This window comes from Caretta caretta, chromosome 1 (assembly GCF_965140235.1).
Source record: "Caretta caretta isolate rCarCar2 chromosome 1, rCarCar1.hap1, whole genome shotgun sequence".
Taxonomy (NCBI): Eukaryota; Metazoa; Chordata; order Testudines; family Cheloniidae; genus Caretta; species Caretta caretta.
Genome location: NC_134206.1, coordinates 212,851,173 through 212,860,575, shown reverse-complemented (window position 1 = coordinate 212,860,575; position 9,403 = coordinate 212,851,173). Strand labels below are relative to the sequence as shown.

General features: G+C 50.4%; 1 long non-coding RNA gene across 1 annotated transcript; it reads right to left on the bottom strand.

The window, feature by feature from the left end:
* Positions 1-843: 843 nt before the first annotated feature.
* On the bottom strand, positions 844-8,403 carry LOC125622812 (uncharacterized). Its single transcript, XR_007352815.2, has 2 exons — positions 7,952-8,403; positions 844-3,268 (listed from the first exon to the last, which is right to left on the bottom strand). It is a non-coding gene; the product is annotated as an uncharacterized LOC125622812 (long non-coding RNA).
* Positions 8,404-9,403: the final 1,000 nt, after the last annotated feature.

Here is a 9,403-nt window from a genome sequence, read left to right as displayed (position 1 = left end):
GGCATCATGTGACCTCCAGAAGAAAAAAGGGGAACGTCCATGTACCAGCAACGCAGATACAGGTAAGTAACCGTTTTCATGTTCTCTCCACAGGTACTAATGCGGAGAGTGGACCAGATGATACGTCTGAGCGAAGGGAGCAGAAGGAGACTTCGCCGATTGGAAGGCATGAGATGCACTGTCCTAGGGTTGGGGGTTCCGCAACCACCGCTCCCAAGAGAAGGAGGCAGGTGGTGGTGGTCGGGGACTCTCTCCTCAGGGGGACTGAGTCATCTATCTGCCGCCCCGACCGGGAAAACCGAGAAGTCTGCTGCTTGCCAGGAGCTAAGATTCGCGATGTGATGGAGAGACTGCCGAGACTCATCAAGCCCTCGGATCACTACCCCTTCCTGCTTCTCCACGTGGGCACCAATGATACTGCCAAGAATAACCTTGAGTGGATCACTGCAGACTATGTGGCTCTGGGAAGAAGGATAAAGGAGTTTGAGGCGCAAGTGGTGCTCTTGTCCATCCTCCCTGTGGAAGGAAAAGGCCTGGGTAGAGACCGTCGAATCGTGGAAATCAACGAATGGCTATGCAGGTGGTGTCGGAGAGAAGGCTTTGGATTCTTTGACCATGGGATGGTGTTCCAAGAAGGAGGAGTGCTAGGCAGAGACGGGCTCCACCTAACGAAGAGAGGGAAGAGCATCTTCGCAAGCAGGCTGGCTAACCTAGTGAGGAGGGCTTTAAACTAGGTTCACCGGGGGAAGAGACCAAAGCTGTTGCCGGCACACAGTGCCAGAGGTGAACAACAGCAAGGTTCGTTGCCCGGTGTGCGTCACCCAATAATCACAACGGGGTGGAGAAGCAGAAAAGTTTATTTGCAGCTGCAAACAAGGTACAGGGAGAATAGAATCTCAAATCCTGCACACAGAGCAGGAAGTTACACAGGCTTTTATACATCCTTCCTTCAGCATACTTATCCAATAGCAAGCTGCCCTAAGTATCCATATAGCCAGCCAATCCAATTACCAGCTAGTTCCCTTGTTCTCTGTACCATCTGTTAAACCATACATAAAGCTGCTTTATTCAGCATTGTTCTTCCATATCTGCCCTGTTTGGCCTTGTTTAGTTTCAGGCAGTCTGACTTTGCAACATATTGTTGCAGATCCTCAGCATAACTGCTGCAAGTGTCTCCAGGCGGGGAGCCAAGGACACTTGGGCCTAGTGCGAGGGGGTTTCATCGATACTCGTGGGCTTCCATCCCCTCGAGTTACATAGTGGCCATGCCCCTGTGTCCCCAACAACTACTCCCTCCTTTGAGAACACTCAACAGCCTTGGCTCTGAGTTTTCTCACTTGGGCTACTTATTTCTTTACAATAAGACTTTGCATAATCACTTTGTGATAGCCTTGAAAAGAATAACATTAACTTTTGCAAAAGGGTCCTGACACATGATACTGCACAGCATAACACCATTAACACAAGCAATACAGGAAAGAGAAGTTTCAATAACAGGCTAAATAAATCACCAAGCCAAAACGACAAACCCCAGCCTGAAAACAAGGTTTGCAACCAATCGCTCTCGGGGGCAGTATAGGCAACCTGTGCTCCGGCTCGGGCATGGGCCTCAGCCTGTACCACCTTTTCATAGATCTCATAACTGCTATCATTTACATATACACAACATCGGAGCCCGACGAGGGCACAAACCCCTCCTTGGGATGCCAAGACATAGTCCAAAGCCAGCCTGTTTTGGAGGGAAAATGTCCTGAGCTGCTGTACCTCTTTATTTAATGTTTTTACTGCTGACCCTAAATCACTAACCAAGTCCTCTAACTCTAAGGCAACTTTCTCAAGTACCATTTGCAGCCTTATAGTATAGCGGCCTATGCATGCCATGGCTGGCCCGGTAAACAGTGGCGCTATTCCCAGTACAGAGCACCCTACAAGCTTCTCGGTTGTGAGGGGATTCTTTATATTGCCCTCCAGTGCCGTAGTCAGTCGCCGCAGGGTCTTTTCTTGTGACTCAACAGAGGTATCTCAGGCATTTCTAATCTTTCCTTTGGGCAGTGTGGCAGTTATTGACAGATGAGGAACTCCATGAGCTATATAACAGCTACCTGTCCAGTTGGCTGGCAGCACCATGTAAGGCTTTTGGCCACATACAAAATAGTGACCCTGTAGGGCCCAGTAAGGACTGTTTTTTAAGGGGATTCCTGGGATATTTAAGGCTGCTTTGGCTGCTTTTCGAAACAGTTCATATGCCCCTAAGGGGGCATCCCATCCTCCTGATCGGGTACAAGTGGGAGTGTTTCTAATTGTACCTTTCAAATTACACTCGCGATAGGGACCACTACAAACCCACCATTGGCTTGCTACATTGAAGATATTAACTGGACGGCAAGTTATATTTCCAAACCCTTCTTTTGTGGTAAGATTATTCATAAGAGTTTCCCTAAAAGGGGAGGAACCATTACACCCACACCGCTGGCCTCCCCTCTTGGTCTTTATCCAATACCCATCAGCCCACTGTGTAATAACACAGGAGCTTTTTCCCACAGGACGCCCATAGTGATCAGGTTGGTTTCGGGTAAAACAAAATACTCCCTCAGTGAGTACTGCAACTGAATACTCCTGGTCCTGTTAGGTGGCTTGCTGTAAAGAGGTCTTGTTCCAGAACGGTGAGTCCGTTCTTTCCTGCTCTTTGGTGGCGGCTAATTCTGCTAGGGTCAGGGGCAGCATGTCAAGGGGCATTCCCGTTTTGGGGGACAGTGGAGTTGGAGCACATACCCAGAAATCAGTCTGGTTTGTTAAAGTAGCAACATGGTGCGCAAGCGAAACAAAGGAGTTATGCTCCCGATATGCACAGTTTGGAAATACCAATACAGAGAATAACATTTTACCCAATTAATTATTACCAGAGTCTTCGCAACCCAGGGTCTCCAGTACCTGGGTGGGCCCATTTTAGCATTAAGGTGCCCGCTATTTGTGTCTCATAAACAGTAGCTTTAGCCCAAGATCGTCACTAGATGAGGAGTCAGCAGGTTGGACGGTCCACTGTTCTGCTGACGAGGGGGCGGGTACTGCCTTCAGACGAGAGTGATGGATCCAGTTCTTGTGTCCCTCGATCTTTGCCGCTGTATGGGAGATCAGCAGGACGGTATAGGGTCCTTTCCACTTTTCCTGGAGAGGCTCGTCTTTCCAGGTACGAACAAGCACAGAGTCGCCGGGCTGTAAGGAGTGGACAGGAGAGTCCAAGGGGAGAGGCTGGGAATCCTTGGTATGCCTGTGAAGAGACAAGAGAACAGCAGACAGGGAACACATATACTGAGCCAAAAAAACATTACCCAACTCCCATTCCCCTGTCAGAACCGGGGTGCCATTCATAGGCCATGCCCTTCCAAACATAATTTCAAAGGGACTAAGCCCTGATCTACCCTTTGGGAGAACGCGGATCAGGAGTAGGATGAGGGGCAAAGCATCAGGCCATCGCAGTGAGGCTTCTTGGCACACTTTTGAGAGATGTCTTTTAAGGGTCTGATTGGTATGCTCCACTACACCACTCGCTTGCAGTCTCCAGGGCGTATGGAGTTTCCAGGGGATCTGTAAGGCATGTGAGATGCTTTGAATGACTTTTGATATGAAGTGTGTCCTGTTGTCAGATTCTATCCACTGGGGGAGTCCAAAGCGAGGAATGATCTCCTTAACAAACTTGAGGGCCACTGTTCTGGCAGTGCAATTACGGCATGGGAAGGCTTCTGGCCATCCGCTGAACCGATCCACTATGACAAGGAGATATTTGAGCCTTGGGTCCGGGGAAACTCAGTAAAATCTATTTGCCACACTCGTCCGGGACCTGGAGTGGGTTCCAGGGCAGCTGGTGGCACAGGATGTCCCGGTTGGGGGTTATTCTTTTGGCAGACTAAGCAGTCCGCTTGTACCTGGGCAGCCAGGGGTCGGAGTCCGGAAGTGATAAAATATTTTCCCATTAGTTGGATAAGTGCTTCCCTGCCAGCATGAGTGGTTTGATGTAGTTTCTGCAGCACTGGCTGGATCAGGCCCTTTGGTAGGAGGACCTTCCCTTCCGGGGAATGGAGCCATCCCTCCTTTTCCCAGAGACCGAGTTTGTCAGTTAGCTGTCTCTCCTCCCCAGAGTACTGAGGGGTTGGAAGCTCCCCTACTAATGGGATAAGGGCATGTATATGGACGTTCTCAGCCTGAGGGGATGGCAGGGTGGCAGCATGCTTAGCCTCTCTATCTGCCCAGGCGTTACCTCTGGCCACATCTTGATCTTCCCTTGGATGGGCTTTACAGTGTACCACCGCCACTTCCAAGGGAAGTTGTACGGCTTCTAGAAGCCAGAGGATTTGAGGCCCGTACTTGACTGGGGAGCCTTGGGCTGTCAGCATTCCCCTTTGCTTCTATAGGCTAGCATGAGCTTGTAGCACCCCAAAAGCATACTTTGAATCAGTAAAAATGTTGACCCGCTTTCCTTTTGACAGTTCAAGTGCACGGGTCAGGGCTATTAGTTCGGCCAGCTGGCCAGAGGTCCCAGCAGGCAAACCTTCAGCTTCCACAGTGTCATGGAGGGTCACAACAGCATAACCCGCCCTCCTTTGCCCATCTATTACAGTACTGCTACCATCAGTGTACCACTCATAATTTGCATTTGGGAGGGGTACATCCTTTAAATCCGGACGGCTGGAGTACTGGGCATCTATGATCTCTAAACAGTCATGTTCCTGTTCCTCTGTTTCTGGCAAGAGAGTGGCTGGGTTAAGGGCGGGACAAGGCTGTAAGGTGACTTCTGAGTTCTCTAACAGCTTAACCTGATTCTGAGCAATCTGAGCCTGGGTGAGCCAGAGCCCTCCCTTTGCATCCAATAAGGCTCGGACCATATGGGGATTATAGATTTGCATATCCCCTCCCAATGTTAGCTTCTCAGCTTCCTCAAGCACTAGGGCAGTAGCTGCGACCGCCCGTAAACATGCTGGCCAACCCTTTGCAACCTGATCCAGTTTCTTAGAAAAATAAGCCACGGGATGTCTCCATGCTCCTAACAGCTGTGTGAGCACTCCTAGGGCCACCCCCTTTCGTTCGTGTACATACAACTGAAACGGCTTAGAGAGATCCAGCAGGCCCAGAGCGGGGCTTCCATCAACTTCCTTTACAAGATTTTAAATGCCCTGTCAGCCTCTGGGGTCTAATAGAAGGGGTCATGATCTGCTCTTTTTACACAGTCGTACAGGGGTTTAGCCCATAGTCCAAACTCTGGGATCCATATCCTGCAAAAGCCTGCCATACCCAGAAATGCCCTGAGCCGCTTATGATTACTTGGGGTAGGAACTTGACAGATAGCTTCCTTTCTTTCACTTGAAAGCTGACACTCCCCTTGCCGTATGTGAAACCCGAGGTACCATACCTCTGGGAGGGCGATTTGAGCCTTACTTTGTGCTACCCGATATCCCCGGAGTCCAATAAAATTCAGGAGGCTCACGGTGGCTTTAATGCAGGGGGTTTGGCCCACAGGGGCAATTAACAAATCATCTACATACTGCAGAAGGAGGGCCACCTCATTATCCCACTCCTCTAGGTCCCTGGCCAGAGCCTGGCCAAAGAGGGTGGGGGAGTTTTTAAATCCCTGGGCCAACACTGTCCAGCAAAGTTGCTTTTTAACCCTATTTCGGTCCTCCCACTCGAAGGAGAAGATCTCCTGTGATGGGGTGGCAACTGGGATGGTAAAGAAAGCATCTTTCAGATTGAGGACTGAAAAATGGGTATACTGTCCCCCTATAGAAGCCAATAAGGTATACGGGTTAGGGACAAGAGGGTGCAGAGTCTTAACCCGTTCATTGACTGCCCTTAGGTCCTGTACCAGCCGATACGTGCCATCAGGCTTCCATACGGGTAGAATGGCTGACTGACATTCCCGGAGAATACCATAGATTAGGAATCGATCCATAGTTTCCTGAAAACCTTCTCTGGCTTCCCTCTTGATTGGATACTGTTTTACTTGCACTGGGCCTTTCCCTGGTATGAGCTGAATGGTAATGGGGGTCTGGTGGGTGGCCTTTCCTGGGATCCTGATGTCCACACGAGGGGGTACACCTGGTCTTCCCATGGGCTCCATTCTGGGGCTTGCATAGCTGAGGGCTCAACTGCAAGGGTCATGATCCATGCATTCTCAGGGGGTAAGGTAAGGGTTATTTCATCCTCAGTAAAATGCAGGGTGGCACCGAGGCGACAAAGCAGATCCCGTCCCAGCAGAGGTGTTGGACACTCAGGGAGGTATACCAGCTTGTGGGATATAGTCCTGTTTTCCAAAGCGCATTCTGCTGGGGCATACACTGGGCACTTGGTGTCTCTGCCTGTGGCTCCCACCACGGTAAGGGAATCTGCTACTGGCAACTGAAGGGGTCGATTTACGGCAGCTCATGCCGCTCCAGAGTTCACTAAAAAATCTATTTCTGAGCTTCCCACCTGCATCTTTACTCGGGGTTCTGGGGGTAGGGTGGTCCGTCTCCCCTGACACCCCTATTCCTGCTCCGCCATCGCCATCATAGAGGCACCCCCCTTTTCTTTCCTCTTTTGGCACTCATTTTTCCAGTGTCCCTCTTGTCGACACAAGGCACACTGGTTGCGACCCAGTCGTCTCTCCTGCGAGCCCGGACGTTCGCGTCCATGGCCCCTTCCTCCCCGGCCACTTCCCTTAGTGCCGGCCTGTACCGCTGTTACCATCAGTCTCACTTGCTTTCTCTCCTTCTCTGGCTCTCTCAGACTATAAGTTCGGTTTGCAGTTTCTAAGATTTGTGCCTTGGTCATGCTCATTAAATCCTCCTTTTTTTGTAACTTTCTCTTAATATCAGGGGCTGCTCTGCTCGTAAAAATTCCCTTAATGATTGACTCAGTTGCCTGATCATCGGGGTCTGCATTAGTGTTCTGTCGAATCGTATCCTGAATACGCTGTAGAAAGGCCCCTGGGCTTTCTTTTAGATCCTGCATTTCTTCATATGGCTTTGCCCAATTATTATGTCGGACAGCCGAGTGACAGAGTCCATGCAAAAGCAACTCCTTATAGGAGGTAAGGCGGGTCATATCCCCAGGATTATTTGGATCCCACCTGGGGTCTGCTCTGGGGACTTTAATCCGGGTCAGGGACATTAATACGATCCCGGTCGTACCATTTCTGCACCTCCTCCCTTGCCTTGGACACAACCTGTTGTCTTTCAACCTCAGACAATAGGGTTCGCAGGAGGATGTTACAATCATCCCAGTCCAGCTTGTGGCTGCTAAGACATCCCTCAAAAACTGAAATAAACCTGCTTGGGTTGGTGGAAAACTCTCCTGCCTGTGCTTTGAAAGCAGCCAAATCCACAGGGTTAAAGGGCACATGAGTATAAACCTGCATAGTCGTGGCCGGATGCCTGTCCAATCCAGACCGGGCGACTTTAGTTTCGGTGATTAAGGGGTATAAGCCAACCACTGGGGACTTACAAGGCATGGGTGTAGGGGCCAAAGGGGACACCGGCTCTGCCATTACAGTGGGGGTGGGGGTTTGGGGACTAACATTAGCTGCTACCGAACCAGTCGGAGTCAGATTACAGCACTGTAAAATATCTGGTCGAGTACATAAAGCCAAAAACAAATGCGCATACATATGTTCATTCCATTTCCTCGTTCTCTGACAGAACAGAAGTAACTGGAGTGTTGTAATTAATTGACCCTTCTGGTGGCCACCACTCCTGGTCCTCTAGTTGATATTGAGGCCAGTCAACTGTACAGAATCGTTTTAATTGACTCTTAATCATCGGATCTGCACCAAATACCTTCCAGTTTGCTAGAATGCATTCTAGGGGCGTACACCGTGCCCTAACCCCTGAGCTCTGTCCCTGTCCCATACCTACAGAGTAACTCTGGGTGTCCCCAAGTTCCAACAGAGTATACAATCCGGATTTCAAAAGGTTCCTACCTTATCCAAGGGACCGGTTCCCCTCTGTCGCCCGCAGCTGCTCCTCCCCTATGTCCAAGGGACCGGTTCCTCACCGTCATCCACAGCTGCTTCTCCACTATATGAGTGCTTTGCACCGTTGTGCCCTTCGGGGTAGATCAAATCGCGTCTCCTCCGAGGCCCCCGATGAACTCACCGGTGCACGCTGGGTGTCGGTTCTCGCCGCAATCCTCGACCTCCAGGAGGGGTCCAGGCAAGGCTAAATAGCAGCCTCGTCGCCCACCCAGGGACGCCAAAAGCTGTTGCCAGCACCCAGTGCCAGAGGCGAACAACAGCAAGGTTCATTGTCCAGTGTGCGTCACCCAATAATCACAACAGGGTGGAGAAGCAGAAAAGTTTATTTGCAGCTGCGAACAAGGTACAGGGAGAATAGAATCTCAAATCCTGCACACAGAGCAGGAAGTTACACAGGCTTTTATACATCCTTCCTTCAGCATACTTATCCAATAGCAAGCTGCCCTAAGTATCCATATAGCCATCCAATCCAGTTACCAGCTAGTTCCCTTGTTCTCTGTACCATCTGTTAAACCATACATAAAGCTGCTTTATTCAGCATTGTTCTTCCATATCTGCCCTGTTTGGCCTTGTTTAGTTTCAGGCAGTCTGACTTTGCAACATATTGTTGCAGATCCTCAGCATAACTGCTGCAAGTGCCTCCAGGCGGGGGGCCAAGGACACTTGGGCCTAGTACGTATAACTGCTGCGAGTGCCTCCAGGCGGGGGGGGGGGGGGCAAGGACACTTGGGCCTAGTGCGAGGGGGCTTCATCGACACTCATGGTCTTCCATCCCCTCAAGTTACCTAGTGGCCATGCCCCAGTGTCCCCAACAAAAGCCCTGAGGTAAGTGGGGAAGTGGGATACCAGGAGGAAGCACGAGCAGGAGCGCGTGACAGGGGCGGGCTCCTGCCTTATACTGAGAAAGAGGGGCGATCAGCGGGTTATCTCAAGTGCCTATACACAAATGCATGAAGCCTGGGAAACAAGCAGGGAGAACTGGAAGTTCTGACATAGTCAAGGAATTTTGATGTGATTGGAATAACAGAGACTTGGTGGGATAACTCACATGACTGGAGTACTGTCATGGATGGGTATAAGCTGTTCAGGAAGGACAGGCAGGGCAGAAAAGGTGGGGGAGTTGCACTGTATGTAAGAGATCAGTATGACGGCTCAGAGCTCAAGTATGAAACTGCAGAAAAACATGAGAGTCTCTGGATTAAGTTTAGAAGTGTGAGCAACAAGGGTGATGTCGTGGTGGAAGCCTACTATAGACCACTGGACCAGGGGGATGAGGTGGACGAGGCTTTCTTCCAGCAACTCGCAGAAGTTACTAGATCGCACACCCTGGTTCTCATGGGAGACTTCAATCACCCTGATATCTGCTGGGAGAGCAATACAGCAATGCACAGACAATCC